Here is a 21,687-nt window from a genome sequence, read left to right on the forward strand (position 1 = left end):
GAACAGTAGTTCCACAGTGAAGAAGGTGAGAAGGTCATTCTAGGCAGAAGGCGGCTTGGAGAAAATAAAGCATGGGCAATGTGAAGTGAATTCTAAGTATTCTAATTTAGCTACATAAGGAGGTTCATATAATTGGGGAGTGGTGGGACATAACAGCTAGAGAAGCACACGGAGGTTAGTGCTTGGTGAGGACTTCTAGGGAGTCTTGAGGGAACTAAGAAAATAGTTTTGAAAAAAACTATGCACAATAAGTGAAACATCCTATTAACTCTGCTCACCTCTCGGAACCAGTTGAGAGTAAGAAATATGAGAGAACACATGAATGAACACTCTTTAGCAGACATGGACTCCAACCTCTCTCCAGGCTCCAGGTCAGTTAGGAATATAGGACAATCTGAGAGAGAACAAACATTTCCAACTACCTTTAGTGCAAGGCAATAAAACCTGGAGGTTGCCTCTGGAGCTAGCTCTCCTTGCTACTTACTTTCCCCTTTAACTAATATTTGAAGGCCCAGATCTGATTAAAATATTTGCATATCATATAGCAATCAACAAATATAATTAGAAAGTTTTTGCAACAATTGATTTGTTAACATAATGGGATTCTGTACGTACTATTTTGTCTTTGGAATTCCAATGCTAAACTATTCTGCTGAAGTTAGAAAATTCCTCCCCACATATACCATGTACTGATCTGCCCTTTCCCTAAGTTTACCAAAGAAAGAGTATAAAGAAGAAAGGATCTGATGACTTCATCCCATACCTAGTAGACCATCAATCTGCTCCAAGTTTCCATTATGCTGTCTCTCCACACAAAGTCTCAGTAACCAGAAATAGGGAGCCAGGCACAGTGGAGACACCAATCTGAGAAGAAAAAATAAATTTCTAGACCACATTTCATAGGTATATTACTCCACGTACATAGGCAGCACAACTTCTTTTTTTGAGACAGAGTCTTGCTCTGTCACCCAGACTGGAGTACAGTGGCACGATCTCAGCTCACTGCAACTTCTGCCTCCCAGGTTCAAGCGATTCTCCTGCCTCAGACTCCTGAGTAGCTGGGACTACATGCGCATGCCACCATGCCCGGCTAATTTTTGTACTTTTAGTAGAGACAGGGTTTTGCCATGTTGGCCAGGCTGGTCTCAAATCCTGGCCTCAAGTGATCCACCCACCTCAGCCTCCCAAAGTGCTGGGATTACAGGCATGAGCCACCATGCCCGGCCACCAACTTATTAAGAATTTTCCTCAAAACAAATGTCTACTTTTAAGAAAAAATGGAAAGGAACTTAATGGATGCTCCATTAAGAAAATAAATATAATGAGCTGAATTGTAGGAAGGCAGAGGTAACAGGAGTGAAAGTCCATGTGTTAGGAAAACCAGAAATAAGATAGAAAGAGAAGGTAAGAGAGGCAGAGGTAGCCAAGGATGTTCAAGGGGGGGAAATAATAAGGAACAGAAAAGAAAGTAGTCTTAGAATATCTGTTGGCTTACACAAGGCAATATAAATCTCAAGCCAAGGATCCAAGAAAAAACAAGGAATCTGCCCCATTCTCCCTAACCTCTCCAAATACCGTTTGTCCCGAGAGAAACTTTTTTGACTCAACTTCCCCACTAAGAACTGTGGAATTCCCCGTGAACATTCAAAACACTAACAGGTTTAGAAAAGAAAAACTATACTGACTTTTGGCCTGAGTCCTGTGAAGTCACCGGACCCCCATCTTTTGCAAAGTCCTGAGAAAACAGCAGCGGCAGGAGGTTTATGGCGATCCCATCTTGAGTGTTGTATTCTTCCAGTCCATACAGCGCTTTCACAGGAAATGGAAAGTCACTGCGGAGAAAAACCAGAATCTGATGCTGCAGCTCAGGAATACGCAAGGCTACAGGGAAAACCACTAGAGCAAACCAATTTCAAACACAACATCATGGGGAGAAATTAGAAACAGAAGAACAAACAGTGAGCCTTTTAGGAATTTTGGAGCTAAGGGTGCAGGGGTGCTGGGGTTGGGAGGAAAGAGACTGTGGGACTGGGCAGCTGTGGCTGAGGTCAAGGGTATTCTGAAGTTTGTATCAGCTACTGACAGAATTGATGTAACTTCACCAGTACAACCAAGCCAGCAGGTAAACAATACCTACCCTTCCGGAACAACACAGGAGTCCACTACGAAGGCATCCTGGAAATCATTACAGATGGTATGCCCAACCCATTCCTTCAGGAAGCAAACAAACAAAAAGGGCAGTGCAGGGTGTACTTGCTGTAGAGCCCTAGATAAATTACTCTTAACCTTTCTAAGTCTCAGTTCCCTCATTTCTAAAAAGAAAGTAATAATAAATATCTCATTATTGTGAAGTAGAAAAGAGAGAGTGCATAAAAAGCACTTAGCACAAGGCCTAGCATAGAATAGGGCTCTCAGACAGATAGTAGCCATCATCATTAACAAAGTCAACCTCTTCTTTACTATTGTGATTGTTATTAAGTGAAGGAGGCCTCAGAGAAGAGCCGTGAGGCAGGGTAGGGCAGAAAAGCCTTTCCCAGTTAGAATTTAGGAGAGGTCACAGGATGATCTATTTTCACACTGCAACAGAAAGGCTTGAAGAGTGTAGTAAAGCAGCTCTCATGCTTTATTGCTTTAAGAAAAGACAATTGGCTTTACCAGGGCTTTTGGATCCAGCTTTTCATGTTGGATCAGGTTGGCAAATTCATCATAGTAAAGTGCAGAGGCCTGAGGAGACTGCTCACTGCAGGAGTGAACCAACTGCAACAAGGAGGTCACCTGGAGCAAAGAGGAAGAACGGTTTAAACCTTGGGCTGTCAATCCTTCCCAAACTCCACTCGCCCCATTCAAGACTGTTTTATCACTTTCTGATTTTACCGGCAAAGCTCTAGGTCTCACCTGAAGTTTTCCTGAATGTTCTGACCCGTCTGTCTCTTTCTGATATCATCCCTTTTCCAATCTGCCAGACACTGCAGCCAGATTAATTTTTCTAAAGCAAAGTTTGATTTTGCCATTTCCATGCTAAGAAACCCTTAAGGAATACCTCTGCCTAAAGAACGAAATAAAAATATATTGCTTTACATGCAAGGCTCTCTGTTTTCTCTCTCAACTAGCTTTTTCTTTCTTCCTTTTGAGATAGTCTCGCTCTGTCGTCCAGGCTGGAGTATAGTGGTGTGATCTTGGCTCACTGCAACCTCCGCTTCCTGGATTCAATACATTCTCTTGCCCCAGCCTCCTGAGTAGCTGGGACTACAGGTGCCTGCCACCATGCATGGGTAATTTTTTTGTACTTTCATTAGAGATGGGATTTCACCCTGTTGGCCAGGCTGGTCTCAAACTCCTTACCTCAAGTGATCCTCCTGCCTCAGCCTCCCAAAGTGCTGGGATTACAGGGGTGAGCCACCGTGCCCTGCCTGAACTAGCTTTATGTCCCACTTTCCAGTTATACACTTATTTGTCCCCATGCTTCAACCAAAGTGTTATTCCATAGATATGGCATACCTTTCTTGCTAAGACTTTATAATTTAATTGGAGAGATTAAATGGATATAGAAATAAATGCAACCAGCCTGGGCATGGTGGCTCACATCTGTAATCCCAGTGCTTTGGGAAGCTGAGGGGGGCAGATCACCTGAGATCAGGAGTTTGAGACCAGCCTGGGCAACATGGCAAAACCCCTACATGGTGAAACCCCGTCTCTAATAAAAACACAGAAATTAGCTGGGCGTGATGGTGCACGCCTGTGATCCCAGCTACTTGGAAGGCTGAGGCAGGAGAATCGCTTGAACCCGGGAGGCACCACTGCACTCCAGCCTGGGTGGCAGAGTTGAGACTCGATCTCAAAAAAAAAAAAAAAAAAAATGCAACCCAAGCCAGTAGTTTCCAAGTATCAGAAAACCACAAAGATAGGAGTTCAGGAAAACTTCTTTTTCTTTTTCTTTTCTTTTCTTTTTTTTTTTTTTTTTTTGCCTTTTCTTGAGATGGAGTCTTGCTTTGTTGCCCAGGCTGGAGTGCAGTGGCATGATCTCGGCTCACTGCAACCTCTGCCTCCCAAGTTCAAGCAATCCTCTGCCTCAGCCTCCCAAGTAGCTAGGATTACAGGTGGCCACCACCACGCCTGGCTAACTTTTTTTTGTATTTTTAGAGAAGAACTCACATGTGTGCACTGCTCATCACTCAGATTGGCTCTCTCGGGTCAAACTAGATGATCCACTTCTAAAAACAAAGAATTTTAATTTCACTTTTGTAATATTTTGTAACAATTTCCAATAAGTTTAAGAATTCTGACTTCCCTAGGGTAGGGTAAAGATAAAAGTACATGAAGGCAGAGAAGAGTATTTATTTTGTCCATAGAAAATACAGATTAGAGCAAAAGATTGTTATCTTATACATATTTTTCTTTTCTCTTTTTTCTTACTTTTTTTTGAGTTTCACTCTTGTTGCCCAGGCTGGAGTGCAATGGTGCGATCTCGGCTCACCCCAACCTCCGTCTCCCAGGTTCAAGTGATTCTCCTGCCTCAGCCTCCCGAGTAGCTGGGATTACAGGCATGTACCACCATGCCCAGCTAATTTTGTATTTTTAGTAGAGACAGGGTTTCTCCATGTTGATCAGGCTGGTCTCAAACTCCCGACCTCAGGCTACCCGCCCGCCTTAGCCTCACAAAGTGCTGGGATTACAGGTGTGAGCCACTGAGGCTGGCCTGCTCATTTCTCTTACAGTTGTAACGTCTACTGTTAAAATGATGTCTATGCGATGTAACACTGTTAGTTGGCAAGATTAACTGATCTTAAACCACAGAAATCAGAATCTCCATGTGTACCTGTCTGCCACCATGTTGCCAGCCATGGTGACAGCACCAAAAATCCCAATGAGTTTGTACTTGAATACGGTGCTAGAGAGCTGCTTTCTTATCACCAAGTGCATGTCATCCTGCAATGAGATGATGAAGAAAGATGAAAATGCTGGAATGGCACAGCAAAAGAAGGTACGGATATTGAGCCATACAGCTAGACTATAAAGGGTTCTATCGTTTACTGTTTTTTGTTTGTTTGTTTGTTTGTTTGTTTTGAGACAGAGTTTAGCTCTTATTGTCCAGGCTAGAGTGCAATGGCGCAATCTCGGCTCACTGCAACCTCCACCTCCCGAGTTCAAGCAATTCTCCTCCCTCAGCCTCCTGGGTAGCTGGGATTACAGGTGCCTGGCACCACACCTGGCTAATTTTGTATTTTTAGTAGAGACGGGGTTTCATTATGGTGGCCAGGCTGGTCTTGAACTCCTGACCTCAGGTGATCTACCCACCTCGGCCTTCCAAAGTGCTGGGATTATAGATGTGAGCCACCACACCCAGCCCTGTGTGTCTTTAGCAAGTCATTTCATCTCTCCAAGTTTTAATTTTTACATCTGTGAAATGCAGAAAGTTGTTTTAAGGATTAGAGATAAATTATAAAAAACTTCTAGAACAGTGCCTGGCACATGATAGACATTCAATAATAATAGCTTTAATTGTTATTATTTCTATAAGGATATGAAAATTATAATGTTGATGACTGCTCAGCTAAAATAATGAATTAGAATAAAATACTTAGGTACAGATTTAAACATGGAGGCAAGGCTAGCCACGGTGGCTCATTCCTGTCACCCTAACACTTTGGGAGGCTGAGGCGGGTAGATTGCTTGAACCCAGGAGTTCAAGACCAGCCTGGGTAACATGGCAAAACCTCATCTCTATAGAAAATACAAAAATTAGCCAGCTATTGTGGTGCATGCCTGTGGTCCCGGCTACTCGGAAGGCTGGGGTGGGAGGATCACCTGAGCCTGGGAAGTCAAGAATACAGTGAGCCAAGATCACATCACTGTACTCTAGCCTGGGTGACAGAGCCAGACACTTCTCGAAATAAAATAAAATAAAATAAACATTGCTGAAAAACTTTAAATACATAAGTAAATGGAAAGAGCTATTGTCTTTGTGGATTGGAAGACACTCAGAATTGTTAAGATGAAAATACCATTCAAAGTGATTCAATGCAATCCTTATCAAAGTCCCACAACATGTTTTGCAGAAATAGAAAGATCCATACCAAAACTCACATGGAATTTCAAGGGACCCCAAATTGCCAAAACCTTGAAAAAGAACAAAGTTGGAGGGCTCACCCTTCCTGATTTCAATATTAATACAAAGCTACAGTAGTCAAAACAGTGTGGTGATGACAGAAGGACAGACATATAGACAAATGAAATAGAATACAGAGTTCAAAGATAAGCCTTCATATATGTGACAAACTGATTTTTGACAAGGGTTCCAAAATCATTTCAATTGTGAAAGGACCATCTTTTCAACAAATGGCACTGGAAAAACTGGGTATCCATGTGCAAAAGAATGAAGTTAAATCCTTACAATACACTATACACAAAAATTAACACAAAGTGGATCAAAGACCTAAATTTAAGAGCTAAAACTTTCTCTTAGAAGAAAATAAAAGAAAACCTTCATGACCTTGGATTCAGCAATGGTATGTTAAGCATGACAACTAAAAGGACAAGCAACACAAGAAAACAAATTGATAGAGAGTGGGTCGTACAGCTTTGGAGTGGCAACCTTTGTGGCACCAGCGATGAAAAAGAGAATTAAATATGGGTGATGTTGAGAAAGGCAAGAAGATTTTTGTTCAGAAGTGTGCCCAGTGCCACACGGTGGAAAAGGGAGGCAAGCACAAGACTGGGCCTAATCTCCATGGTCTCTTCGGGCCATTGGATTTTCTTACACAGACGCCAAGAATAACAAAGGCATCACCTGGGGAGAGGATACACTGATGGAGTATTTGGAGAATCCCGAGAAGTACATTCCTGGAAGAAAAATGATCTTTGCCAGCATTAAGAAGGCAGAAAGGGCAGACTTGATAGCTTATCTAAAAAAAAGCTACTAATGAGTAATAATTGGCCACTGCCTTATTTATTACAAAACAAATGTCTCATGACTTTTTTATGTATTCCATACTTTAATAGATCTCATACATAGGAATTCAGATCATGAATGACTGACAGAATATTTTGTTGGGCAGTCATAATTTAAAACTAAGACTGGCTTGTGGTTAAATGAATATGTTTTTTTGAATTTTAATAGTAATTCCAATTCGGTAAATGCTATCACTGTTTACCCCTCCTAAAGATAAGATTAGACTTCCTTAGTAATGTTCAACTTTTCACAAAGATGATGAGTGCTATCTTAAAACTTAATGGAGGCCAGGTGCAGTAGCTCACAGCTGTAATCCCAGCATTTTGGGAGGCCGAGGTGGGCAGATCACTTGAGGTCAAGAGTTCGGGACCAGCCTGGCCAACATCAGGTGAAACTCTGTCTCTACTAAAAATACAAAAATTAGCTGGTCGTGCTGGCGGGCACCTGTAATCCCAGCTACTAGGGATGCTGAGACAGGAGAATTGCTTGAACCCAGAAGGCAGAATTTGCAGTGAGCTGAGATTGCACCACTGCACTGTAGCCTGGGCGACAGAGCAAGACCCCATCTCAAAACAAACAAAACAAAACAAAACAAAACAAAAAACTTAATGGGGATTGATTTTATATTTAGATTTATATAACTCGTTATGTGAATACATTTAAATACTGAGGAAATTCCTTCACTGTCTCAGAACCAAGCAAGATTCACCTGTGTTTTGTGTTCATTTGCCTCTTAAAGGCAAGGGTTGAAGATAAATAAGGTAGCAATGTCTAGTTTATATTTTTGGCCTTAACTATGCCAATCTAATTAGAATTCCCTGTATTTAAAATGGTCTCTTTAACTTATTGAAAGGCATTTTGGTGTGGTTTATGTGTAATATCAAAGATTATTTAACACTTCTCACATTTTATAGATGATCTATAAGGTCACATGCTTTTAAAATAGTAGCAAGTTAAACTTCACTCTTGAATTCTTTACAATCTAACTCAAACTAAGTTATAATTTAGAATTGTCTTTAAAGGAGCCATTCAGAAACATAAAACTGTGAAACTGCTGTGTATTTGTGATTGAGAATAGTGCTTTTGCCAACTTAAAAGGATTAAAGTAGAGGAGATATACACAAATTTTAACATTATGTGTGATCATAAGACTTAAAATAATTAAAAAGAAAACCACAGATGAAAAAAATAGATAAGGCCAGGTGCGGTGGCTCACATCTGTAATCACAGCACTTTGGGAGGCCGAGGCAGGCAGATCACGAGGTCAAGAGATCGAGACCATCTTGGCCAACATGGTGAAACCCCATCTCTACTAAAAATACAAAAATTAGCTGGGTGTTGTGGCACACACCCATAGTCCCAGCTCCTTGGGAGGCTGCGGCAGGAAAATCACTTGAACCCAGGAGGTGGAGGTTGCAGTGAGCTGAGATCGCACCACTGCACTCCAGCCTCGGCGACAGAGCAAGACTCCATCTCAAAAAATAATAATAATAAAAAAAAGTAAAAATAAAAAAATTTTTAAAAGTAGATAAATTTGACTTTATTGAAACTAAATACTTTAGTGCATCAAAGGACACTATCAAGGGAGTGAAAACCCATAGAATGGGAGAAAATGTTTGCAAATCATATATCTGATAAGGGATTAATATCCAGAATATATAAATAACTCCTAAACCTCAACAATGACAAAAACCCAGTTTAAAAATGGGCAAAGGGCTGAGCACAGTGGCTCGTGCCTGTAATGCCAGCACTTTGGGAGGCAGAGGTGGGTGGATCTCCTGAGCTCAAGAGTTCGAGACCAGCCTGGGTAATATGACGAAACTTCATGTCTACCAAAAATATAAAAAATTAGCTGGGTATGGTGGTGCACACCTGTGGTCCCAGCTACTCAGGAGGCTAACATGGGAGGATCGCTTAAGCCTGGGAGGTGGAGGTTGCAGTGAGCCAAGATCACACCACTGTACTCCAATGTGTGTGACAGAGTGAGACCCCATCTCAAAAAAAAAAAAAAAAAAAAAAAAAAAATGGGTAAAGGACTTGAATAGACATTTCTACAAAAATATAGAAATGGCCAAGAAGTACATGAAAAGATGCTTAACATCATTAGTCATTAGGAAATGCAAATCAAACCACAATGAGATACCACTTTGTACTCATCAGGATGATTATAATTGAAAAATAGGGCCAGGCGACGTGGCAGGTACCTGTAGTCCCAGGTACTCAGGAGGCCGAGGCAGGAAGACTGCTTGAGCCCAGGAGTTTGAGGCTGCAGTGAACTATGATCACACCACTGCACTGCAGCCTGGGTGACAGAGCAAGACCCTATCTAAAAAAAAAAATTTTTTATTTATTAAGAAATAAATTAATTAATTAAAATTAAAAGAAATTTGTTTAAGAATGGAAAATAAATGTTGGCAAGGATATGGAGAAATTGGAACCTACAAACATTGTTGGTGGGAATGTAAAATTATGCAGCTGCTATGGAAAGCAGTTTGGTGGTTCCTCAAAATGGTAAACATATGGTCATCATATGATCCAGCAATTCCACTCTTAAGATATATACTCTAAAGAACTGAAAACAGGGACTCAAACAAATATTTGTAAACCAATGGTCACAGCAACATTATTCAAATGGCCAAAAGGTGGAAACAACTCAAGTGTCCATCAATGGATGAATGGATAAACAAAATGTGGTATAAACAAAGAATGGGGGCCGGGCGCAGTGGCTCGCACCTGTAGTCCTAGCACTTTGGGAGGCTGAGGCAGGCAGATCACCTGAGGTCAGGAGACCAGGCTGGCCAACATGGTGAAACCTCATCTCTACTAAAAATACAAAAATTAGCTAGGCGTGATGGTGCATGCCTGTAATCCCAGCTACTCAGGAGGCTGAGGATAGAGAATTGCTTGAACCCAGGAGGCAGAGGTTGCAGTGAGATGAGATCGCGACAATGCACTCCAGCCTGGGTGACAGAGTGAGACTCCGACTCAACAAAGCAAAACAAAACAAAACACAACAACAACAAAAACAAAGAATGGAATTATTACAGCTGTAATATGGAATAAAGTTCTGATGCATGCTACAACATACATGAACCTTGAAAATATTATGCTAAAGTGAAATAAACGAGACACAAAAAGATACATATTGTATGATTCCATTTATATGAGGCATCTAGAATGAACAAATCCATAGACAGAATGTGATTAGTGATTATCAGGAGGTCGGGAGAGGAAGATAGCAAATTATTGCCTAATGGGTACAAAGTTTGTTTGGGATGATCAGAAAGTTCTAGAAATGGATAGTGGTAATAGTTGTATAACATTGTGAATATACTTACTGCTACTAAATTGTACCCTTAAAAACAATTTAAATGGTATATTTTAGGTTATGTATATTTTATCAATTCAAAAATAAAATAATGAAGTAGCTTTATATTACTGATTTGAAGCAATCTGCCAAATAAACTGCTAAATGCAGAAGGTAAGATGTAGAACAAGAGGGGAAAGGAAACTACAGGTAAATACAAATTTGTAAATTCTCAGAACATCTCAGAAGGTTATAAAGTGATTGCCCCTGTAGGAGACAAACCAGGTGCCTAGAGGACTGAGAAGAAGTGAGAGTTATTTTTCACTGGATACCCTTCTATATGTTTTGAATTTTGTATGACACATGTATATTACCTAGTCTAAAAATTTTTTTAATTATAAAAATGTGTTGATTGGGGATCCAAGAAAGGGGTGGGGGGGAAGATAAAAAATATGCTGGTTGTTCAAAGTCACAGTCCAGTATGAATTACTGCCATAAGGTAGCACTAAAGATACAAACGAGTTACAAGTTATGATTCCAACCTAATCTCTTCCTTTTGTTTTATTATTTATTTATTTATTTATTTATTTATTTTGAGATAGAGTCTCACTCTGTTGCCCTGGCTGGAGTGCAGTGGCACAATCATGGCTCACTGTAGCCTCAACTCCCTGGGCTCAATGGATCCTCCCATCTCAGTCTCCTGAGTAGCTAGGATTACAGGTGTGTGCCACCACACCTGGCTAATTTTTGTATGTTTTTGTAGAGACAGGGCTTCACCATGGTGCCCAGGCTGGTCTCAAACTCCTGGGCACATGTGATTCGCCTGCCTTGGCCTCCCAAAGTGCTGGGATTACAGCCTGGCTTTTTCAGCGAATGGTGTCCACAAACAAAAGCAAGCCCACGTGAAGTTCACATTAGATGGAGATGTTTCTTAGGAAACAAGGCAATTCTGTGTCCCCACTGCATTCAGAACCTGAATAGTTTCATGGTTAGCTGATCACAGACCCATCTCTTCCCTAATAGACAAAGCTTTTTGAGGGCAGAGGATCTAATATATCAGTGCCTGGCCCAGGATAGGCATTTAATGTTTGTGGTAAGAATAAAAAAAAATGCTGGAACTATGGCTGTGTACTCCATTTCCACTGCTACACACTAGCAAATCTATCATTTGCTTATTTTTTTCCAGCAAATTTCAAGTAAAGAGGTTTAAAAATACAAAATACTAAAAATACAAAAATTAGCTAGGTGCGGTGGCATGTGTCTGTAGTCCCAGCTACTTGGGAGGCTGAGGCAGGAAAATTGCTTGAACCCAGGAGGCAGAGGTTGCACTGAGCTGAGATCATGCCACTGCACTCCAGTGTGGGTGACAGAGCTAGACTCCGTGTCACAAAAAAAAAAAAAAAAAGCCAGGTGCAGTGGTTCATGTCTGTAATCCCAACACTTTGGGAGGCCAAGGTGGGTGGATCACGAGGTCAGGAGATCGAGATCATCCTGGCTAACATGGTGAAACCCCTTCTCTACTAAAAATACAAAATAATTAGCTGGGTGTGGTGGCGCACGCCTGTAGTCCCAGCTACTCGGGAGGCTGAGGCAAGACAATTGTGTCAACCCGGGAGACGGAGGTTGCAGTGAGCCGAGATCATGCACTGCACTCTAGCCTGGGCAACAGAGGGAGATTCCGCCAAAAAAAAAAAAAAGAATCTTTCCCAACATATTGCCTCTTACCTGGATGTGGCTGCTGGCTTCATTCTGTTTACTAAATGCCAGTGTGCTGAGAACATTGAAGAGTTTTCGTATTTGCTGAGGGGATATGTTATCCAGATAATCTAAAATGCCCTGCAGAAAAAATGATGCCAACAATGAGGCTGGCAGCTAACATTTTTTCCCTTAAGAATCAAAAAATTAAAATCCCTGTAAGAGAGGCAACATAGATAGCCAGGTATCTAAAACTTTTTAGCTCCCTTAAAAGTTTAAGTTCTAAAAGCTATGCTCAGAGCCCAGAGGTTTGATAGGCTGGATATAAACTGAGAAAACTCTTACAGCTTTCTAAATCTCTTATTATCAGCGACTAGGAACTAACTATCAGGAAAGATAAAGTTTTCTTTATCCTCTTCACTCTGAACCACAATACTGGGCTTTAATCATCTACTGCTTAGTCATTCTAATGCACCTCCTAGTTCTCCGTGTTCTTTACCTCCACCTTTCCCTTTTCTTCAGTGAAAACAATATTCTATAAAAAGTTATGTCTTTATTATTCCTTGCCATATCATCCCTCCCCAGCTTCTACTCCATGAATTATTTCTCCTTTCTCTACAGATCTGGAAGGAGTCACAAGGAAACTATTTACTTTATGACCTTGGGAAATATCTCAGCTTTTCTCATCTGTAACAGGGCAATAATAATAGCTATACTACCTTTCATGGTTTGTCTGAAGATAAAGTAATAAAACAGCTTTGTAAACTTCTAACTAATTTTTTAAATTTTCCATTTCTTCCTCTCTATTGAATCCTTTCTGTCAGCCTACAAGCAATCTCAAACCTCCTCATCTAAAAAATATCTTCCTTGCAACCAGCTTCTCTCTCAAGCTACTTTTCTTATTCTCTCCTCCTTGAGGCTTCTCGACATTGACTGTATTCCCCAAGTCTTCAAGTTACTGCTCTCTGGCTTCCACCCTTATAATTCAATTAACACTGTTCTCTCAGAGGTTACCAGAAGTATCCTAATTGCCAAAGCCAATAGCCTGTGCTCCATCTTCAACCTCTACAGTATCCAACACTGGAGATAAATCCCTCACTCTTGAAACTGATTCCTGGGCTTTTGCTACGTGACATCCTTCAAGCTCACATTATTCATCTTCTAGTTTTCTCATTTTCCTTCTATGGACATTTGCTTTCGTCTGCCACTTAAACTTTAACCTTCTCAAAATGTCTGTGCTCTTCTAAGCTTCTATGGTCTTCTGCCTCAAAATTGCCTCAGTTGAGCTCACATTTATATGGTTCTGAATACCCAAACTAAATCTTCCACCAAAGGGTGCCCCACAGGGTTCCAAACCAGAATTTCCAAGTATCCACTAACCACCTACACGTGGCTATCCCATAGTGAACTCATCATACTTCCTACAGAAGATGCACTCCCCTCCTGGTCTCAGAAAATGGCACGGCTGTTTATCTAGTTTCCTAAGAGGAAACACTTGGACCTAGTTTTTCTGTTTCTCATTGACACGTATTAACAGTCACCAAGTCATGTTAATTCTAACACCAAATTGTCTCTTAAACCATCATTTCTTCTACATTCCCGTGACCAAAATCCGGCCCTTATTCTCACTCCCTTAGACCATTTCAGTGGTCTCCAATCCACCCATCATATAGCCTACTGAGTTATCTCTCAACGCCGAGTAGATTAGGTCAACTCTATGTAAAAACTGCTAATAGCTCCCTATTGTCCAGAAAATAAAATTGAAACTCTTTAGCATGTTATTTGAAACTCTTTGCAACATGGGCCTGTCCTATGTCTTACCAGCCTTGCCTCCCATCACTCCTCTCCATATATATCCTATTCTCCAGTCATGCTTGTTTGCTTCTCATTCCTCAGTCACACCATTGACTTGGGCACCAGTTTGCTTCTGCTCAAACTCTTCTCTGCCTTGAAAGCACTTCCCATACTTTCTCTTGTCAGTCATTCCCATCCTTCAGCAATCACTCAAATCACCTCTTTGAAGAATTCTCCAGCTTCCCAGGCTAACTTTAATTATTCTTGCTCTGTTGTATCTATAGTACTTTACCAGAGAATTCATCATGTTGTATTTATAGTGACTTGCTTATGTGTCTTCGTCTTTAACATCAAAGGCAAGGACATACTTTACATTCACAGCACCCAGAATAGAGCTTAGTCTGTGGGTTAGATATAAAGAAGTGTTTGCTGAATCAATTAACACATAGATAGAATAGTCACTTTTTATTTATATTACTTGCCCATTATTTCACCTCCATCCCACCTCCTCCCACCAATTATAGTACTCAATATCTAAAGTACAAGAAGCCAATAAGATACCTTTACAAAGACAGCATTCATCATCATAGCAGATGGGTTTAACACTACCAACTCTAGAAGGACCATCTAAGGCAGTATCAACTTCAGCTTCATTCCCACTAAGGCACCAACCACTTCCTCTACAGGGGAGAGTCAATAGGACAGTGTAAAACAAAATATGGGATGGCCATTCTAAAGGGATTCACCCCTGAGGCCTCTCCAATCTCTACTTTGTTAAAATCACAATCAACCCAATCCCACCACCTATTATCTAGTTTTCATTGATGCTGGCTTCAGGAGATTTAGGAATATGCCAGTGTAATTTTACCATCCCGTCTTGACCTATTTCCCATATTTTATCAGTGAGCACTACCTAAGCCCTCCTGATTTTGCTCCTTGGCATAGTTTTCCTCTTTCTTTTTCCCATATGGGTTAAATTTTACCCCTTAAGTTGAGGTTGTACAAGATCAGTTGAAATTTCTCAAAAAGATGGCACCCAAGGGGCTAAAAGCTTTAAAGGTTTTCTCTATATAGTACAGGCTAGACTTGCATGTTTCCAAGCAAACATAGATCATGATAGTGTCTCTAAGACATTAAGAGGGTTCAAAAATGTCTTAGATGCCATTGTCCCTTTATAGTGTCACTCCATCATAGTCATAACAGAATTATATTCTCAACTGCAACAGCTACCTCATGTCAGCTGCAACTATTGCTCTACTTTAAATTAAAAAATTTTTTTTTTACAAATCTTCATTTTAAAAGTTCCATTCAAATGCGTTTTAACATTGTTATAATAGGAAGAATATATGTAAAAATACAAAATAAGACACTGTTCTTTACTTGCTTTCATAAACGTTTTCCACAAATACAGTCCTCCCTCTCTGGATATATGCTATTAAAATGTGTCTCAGCCAGGCCTGATGGCTCATGCCTGTAATCCCAGCACTTTGGGAGGCTGAAGCGGGTGGATCACCTGAGGTCAGGAGTTCGAGACCAGCCTGGCCAACATGGTGAAACCCTGTCTCTACTAAAAATACAAAAAATTAGCCGGGCCTGGTGGTGCGTGCCTGTAATCCCAGCTACTTAGGAGGATGAGACAGGAGAATCGCTTGAACCCTGGAGGCAGAGGTTGCAGTGAGCCAAGACTGCGCCACTGCACTCCAGCCTGGGCAACAAGAGCGAAACTCCGTCTCAACAACAACAACAACAACAACAACAACATGTCTCATGTTTTGACATAAACTGGATCTGGATCTTAATTTCAGACAGAATTTAAGAGTTCAGAACACAGAGTTAGATCCACCAGTCAAGTCTATTCATTTCATCAAGGCTGGGACTAGAATTGAGCTTTCCTGAGACCCAGTTCAGAGTTCCTTTCCCTTCAGTAAGGTCCAACCAACAAGAAATAAACATCAGATTATTTTCCCTTCCCCTGTTCCCTCCTTGCCAAAATAAGTGTTTCAACATACCTGCTGGCAGTACATGTCAAAAAACTTAAATGCATATTTGTATGGGAGACTGCCAAATGAAATTATACTCTGGTCTACAGAGTGAAGCAAACTCTGAGCTAGCGACAGAATGGATGAACACATATCCTTAAGCACCTTGAGTGGGGAAGAGTAGAGAGAGAAAAGAAGCTGTAGGAAACAGTTAGTACACAAGCTAAGAGTTGCTTATCCTTTTGGAATGTCAGACCTCTCCTCCCCAACTCTCATTTTAACTTAAGAAATCTTAATCTTTGTTTTACACAGAATAATCCTTCACCATTCTGAGTTTTTTCTCAGGATCAATGGGATTCCACATTTGGATATTAATTGACCTTTAAGCTCAAAGAAGTTAAATTATAAGCCTAATATTATGTTCCTATCTGCTCAATTTGGGATTGGAGGCCAGATCTTCTAAATCCCAGTTTCCTCACGCAATCACACTACCCCCCAGGGATGCTCCACTTTGGTTATAATTTGAAATAGATCTATGAGATTCAATGCTAACTAAACTGATTTTTTAAAAAGAAGATCAAGAAGAGAAGTGATCATGCTCTACCAATAATGCAATATACATAGACATTAATGAACCCAGACTAAATAACTAGTTAATAAACATAGCTTCCTTATTGATGCCATAATTTAAAAAAATCTTATATTTAGTACTAAGCTGGGTATAATGCTTTATTGGGGAAAATGCAATAAAAAATTACATATGGTTTCTGCCCTCTAGAAAATTACAGCCCAAAACATATATCATTGGCAGAAATAAACACAGAAAGAACTGCAAGGTAAAATAATACCAATATTAAATCTATTCCTAAATATAAAATTTAAGACCCAACAAGGTTTTCTCATTAGCTGCTAAACCAAACCCCAAACCACTGGCCCATCCAGTTTTCTAAGTTCTATACTGTTAATATCCTGAACGTTCAGCCAGCAAAACACTATTCCCAGCTTATAAAATTTGAGTTTGAATAACTTACATTTCCAGAGGAATTATCACCTGAAGTCCACAGTTTTGAATGGCCAAAGAGTGATAGTTCAAATAGGTTCATATTTATGTTTCTACTAGTTTCTACAGGCTGGTCCTATTCCCCTCAAGGTTTTTACAAGCTACTTAGAATAGGATATGGATGGTCAGTTTGTCAAAGTTGCAAACTGCGTTGAGATAGACAATTAAAATAATTAATGCAAAAATAAAATTTGAAAATCTCAATGGATTTGAACAATGGACTGAAACAAGATGAAATTTTACATGGGAGCTGTAAAGCTTTCCTTTTTACATTAAAGATCAGTAATCTCTGACACTTAATAAATAATGAACAGAGAATGTACTCTGGAGCAGCTGTTCTTGAATGCAGCCTGATTGAATCTTATTTCTTAGCATCCTTTCAATGTACTTCTTTGTCTGGGTATTGGTGCTATAGATGATGAAAAGCATCACCAGGTCAAAAACCTATTGTCAATAAATATGCAATAATAGAAAAAGTTAACCAATCAGTACATTTGCTACAATGAAACAGCAGCTTTTCCCCATTAAAACACAGGACGGATGATACTCATTTGTCCCACATACTCCCTTAGGCTTATCTACACTTTTCACAAAACCCAGAAATATTTTTCAGAGAAATAAAGTGCCACAACTATTAGCCACTGGTATCTCTTAAGAATACATTGCAATATACATGAAAGTGATACTATTACAGAAGTAACTTTGAACATCTTCACATTTATTAAAAGAAAGATTCAATCACTTGCTAACTCCAGTATATATTTTCACTGTTATTAGGGAAATTACTTTGTAAAAAGTTGGAAAGACTATAAATGCCCATCGATATGGGAAAGGTTCAATAAATTATGATGGAGTAATTTTAGATTTTGGAATATTACACAGTCATCAAAAAGAATAAGCCATGCTGGGCATGGTGGCTCATGTCTGTAATCCCAGCACTTTGGGAGGCTGACGTGGGCATATCACCTGAGGTCAGGAGTTCAAGACTAGCCTGGTCAACATGGTGAAACCCCATTTCTACTAAAAATACACACAAAAAATTAGCTGGTCATGGTGGCAGGTGCCTGTAATCCCAGCTACTCGGGAGGCTGAGGCAGGTGAATCACTTGAACCCCGGGAGGTGGAGGTTGCAGTGAGCCGAGATCATGCCATTGCACTCCAGCTTGGGTGACACAGTAAGACTCTGTCTAAAAAAGAATTTTTAATTACAAAATTAAAAAAAGAAAAGAAAAAGGTAGACCAGGTGTCCCCAACCCCTGGACCACGGAGTCCGTGGTCTGCTAGGAATCAAGCTGCACAGCAGGAGGTGAGGGGTGGTCAAGTGGTCATTACCACCTGAGATCCGCCTCCTGTCAGATTAGCGGCTGCATTAGATTCTCACGGGAGTGTGAACCCTATTGTGAACTGCACATGCACAGGATCTAGGCTGCACATTCCTTATGAGAATCTAAATAGTGCCTGATGATCTAAGGTGGAACAGTTTCATCCTGAAATCGTGCCCTGACACGATCTGTGGAAAAACTCTCTTCCATGAAACCAGTCCCTGGTGCCAAAAAGGTTAGGGTCTGCTGAGCCATACTGTATTTTTTGACAGAGAAAAGACATTCCTGACATGAAGTGGAAAAAACAGCAACCTGCAAAGGGATAATCAGGCTTGGCATGGTGGCTCATGCCTATAATCCCACTGCTTTGCGAGGCTGAGGATGGAGGATCACTTGAGCCCAGGAGGTGGAGGCAACAGTGAGCTATGATTATGCCACTGCACTCCAGCTTGGGTGAAAGAGCAAGACCTGGTCTCTTGAAAAACAAAACAAGGCTGGGCGCGGTGGAGGTCAGGAGGCAACAGTGAGCTATGATTGTGACACTCCAGCCTGGTGACAGAGTAAGACCCTGTCTCTTTAAACACCACCACCACCACCCATAATCATAGTTAAGATTCTGCTTTTGTAAAAACAATATATAAACATACATATGTGTAGGCATAAGAGTATACCTGTACTTGTGCATAATTATAGCTTGTATATGAACAGAAAAAATTTGGAAGGATGATTATCCCTGAGGAATGGGACAGAGAATGGAGAAAAACTGTATTTTTTACATCTGTAGATTCCTTGCAGGTTTTTCTCCACAATTAGCTTGTTTATCTACGTTTAAAAAAGAAAAATATGAGGACTGGGTGCAGTGGCTTATGCTATAATCCCAGCACTTTGGGAGGTCCAAGCAGGAGGATCACTTGAAGCTAAAAATTTGAGACCAGCCTGGGAAACACAGCAAGACCTCACCTCTATAAAAAATAAAAGAATTGGCTGGGTGTGGTGGCTCACACCTGTAATCCTAGCACTTTGAGAGGCCGAGGCAGGTGGATCACCTGAGGTCAGGAATTCGAGACCAGCCTGGCCAACATGGTGAAATCCTGTCTCTACTAAGAATACAAAAATTAGCTTGGCGTGGTGGTGGGCACCTACAATCCCAGCTACGAGGGAGGCTGAGGCAGGAGAATTACTTCAAACCAGGGGGCAGAGGTTGCAGTGAGCTGAGATTGTGCCACTTCACTCCAGCCTGAGCGAAAGGGCAAAATTCTGTCTCAGAAAAAAATAAAAATAAATAGAATTAGCCAGCCCTGGTGGTGCTTGCCTGCAGTCCCAGCTACTCTGAAGATTGAGGTGGGAGGATCACTTGAACCCAGGAGTCTGAGGCTGCTGGTGCTGCCACTGAACCCAGTGGCTGAACCCACTGAAGCAGAGGCTGCTGGTGAGCTATGGTGCTGCCACTGCACTCCAACTTGGGTGACAGTGCAAGACCTGGTCTCTTAAAAAACAAAACAAAACAAAAAAAAGAGAAAACGTTGGGAGTATATTCAGGGCAACTTGAGTCTATGCTTCTAGGAAAAAAAAACAAAAACAAACAAACAAACAAAAACAGTTAAAAAGGCAAGCAGGGCCTTTTATCCAAAATGGCTGAATAGGAACAGCTCCGGTCTGCAGCTCCCAGCATGATTGACACAGAAGACGGGTGATTTCTGCATTTCCAGCTGAGGTACCTGGTTCATCTCATTGGGACTAGTTGGACAGTGGGTGCAGCCCACGGAGGGCGAGCCAAAGCAGGGTGGGGCATTGCCTCACCCAGGAAGCACAGGGGGTCGGGGGATTTCCCTTTATAGCCAAGGGAAGCCGTGACAAACTGTACCTGGAATATGAGGAAACTCACAACCAAATACTGTGCTTTTCCCAAGGTCTTAGCAACCGGCAGACAAAGAGATTCTCTCCTGGGCCTGGCTCAGCAGGTCCCATGCCCACGGAGCCTTGCTCACTGCTAATGCAGCAGTCTGAGATTGACCAGCAAGGTGGCAGCTGGGCTGGGGGAGGGGTGTCCGCTATTGCTGAGGCTTAAGTAGGTAAAGCAGCTGAGAAGCTTGAACTGGGTGGAGCCCACCACAGCTCAGCAAGGCGTAGGCCTCTATAGTCTCCACCTCTGTGGGCAGGGCATAGCTGAACAAAAGGCAGCAGACAACTTCTGCAGACTTAAACGTCCCTGTCTGACAGCTCTGAAGAGAGCAGTGGTTCTCCCAGCATGGCATATGAGCTCTGAGAACAGACAAACTGCCTCCTCAAGTAAGTCCCTGACCCCTGTGTAGCCTAACTGGGAGACATCTCCCAGTAGGGGCCAACAGACATCTCATATAGCTGGGTGCCCCTCTGGGGCGAAGCTTCCAGAGGAAGGATCAGGCAGCAATATTTGCTGTTCTGCAGCCTCCACTAGTGATAACCAGGCAAACAGGGTCTGGAGTGGACCTCCAGGAAACTCCAACAGACCCGCAGCTGAGGGACCTGACTGTTAGACGGAAAGCTAACAAACAGAAAGGAATAGCATCAACGTCAACAAAAAGGACATCTACACAAAAACCCCATCTGTAGGTCACCAACATCAAAGACCAAAGGTAGATAAAACCACAAAGATGGGGAGAAACCAAAGCAGAAAAGCTGAAAATTCTAAAATCCAGAGTGCCTCTTCTCCTCCAAAGGATCTCAGCTCCTCACCAGCAACGGAACAAAGCAGGATGGAGAGTGACTTTGACGAGTTGACAGAAGTAGGCTTCAGAAGGTTGGTAATAACAAACTTCTCCGAGCTAAAGGAGGATGTTCGAACCCATCCAAAGGAAGCTAAAAACCTTGAAAAAAGGTTAGATGAATTGCTAACTAGAATAAACAGTGTAGAGAAGACCTTAAATGACCAGAGGGAGCTGAAAACCATGGCATGAGAATTTCGTGACACATGCATAAGCTTCAATAGCTGACGCGATCAAGTGGAAGAAAGGGTATCAGTGATTGAAGATCAAATTAATGAAATAAAGCGAGAAGACAAGACTAGAGAAAACAGAGTAAAAAGAAATGAACAAAGCCTCTAAGAAATATGGGACTATGTGAAAAGACCAAATCTACGTCTGATTGGTGTACCTGAAAGTGACAGGGAGAATGAAACCAAGTTGGAAAACACTCTTCAGGATATTATCCAGGAGAACTTCCACAACCTAGCAAGGCAGGCCAACATTCAAATTCAGGAAATATAGAGAACGCCACAAAAATACTCCTTCAGAAGAATAACCCCAAGACACATAATTGTCAGATTCACCAAGGTTGAAATGAAGGAAAAAACGTTAAGGGCAGCCAGAGGTCAGGTTCCCACAAAGGGAAGCCCATCAGACTAACAGCGGATCTCTCAGCAGAAACTCTATAAGCCAGAAGAGAGTGGGGGCCAATATTCAACATTCTTAAAGAAAAGAATTTTCAACCCAGAATTTCACATCCAGCCAAACTAAGCTTCATAAGTGAAGGAGAAATACAATCCTTTACAGACAAGCAAATCCTGAGAGATTTTGTCACCACCAGGCCTGCCTTACAAGGGC

The 21,687-nt window shown here is 41.3% G+C and overlaps 1 pseudogene; it reads right to left on the reverse strand.

Moving 5' to 3' along the window:
• LOC100447404 (FANCD2 pseudogene 2) overlaps positions 1-21,687 on the reverse strand; it is a 30,296-nt pseudogene that overhangs the window by 1,101 nt on the left and 7,508 nt on the right.

The sequence above is a fragment of the Pongo abelii genome, chromosome 2, assembly GCF_028885655.2.
Source record: "Pongo abelii isolate AG06213 chromosome 2, NHGRI_mPonAbe1-v2.0_pri, whole genome shotgun sequence".
NCBI classification, from domain to species: domain Eukaryota; kingdom Metazoa; phylum Chordata; class Mammalia; order Primates; family Hominidae; genus Pongo; species Pongo abelii.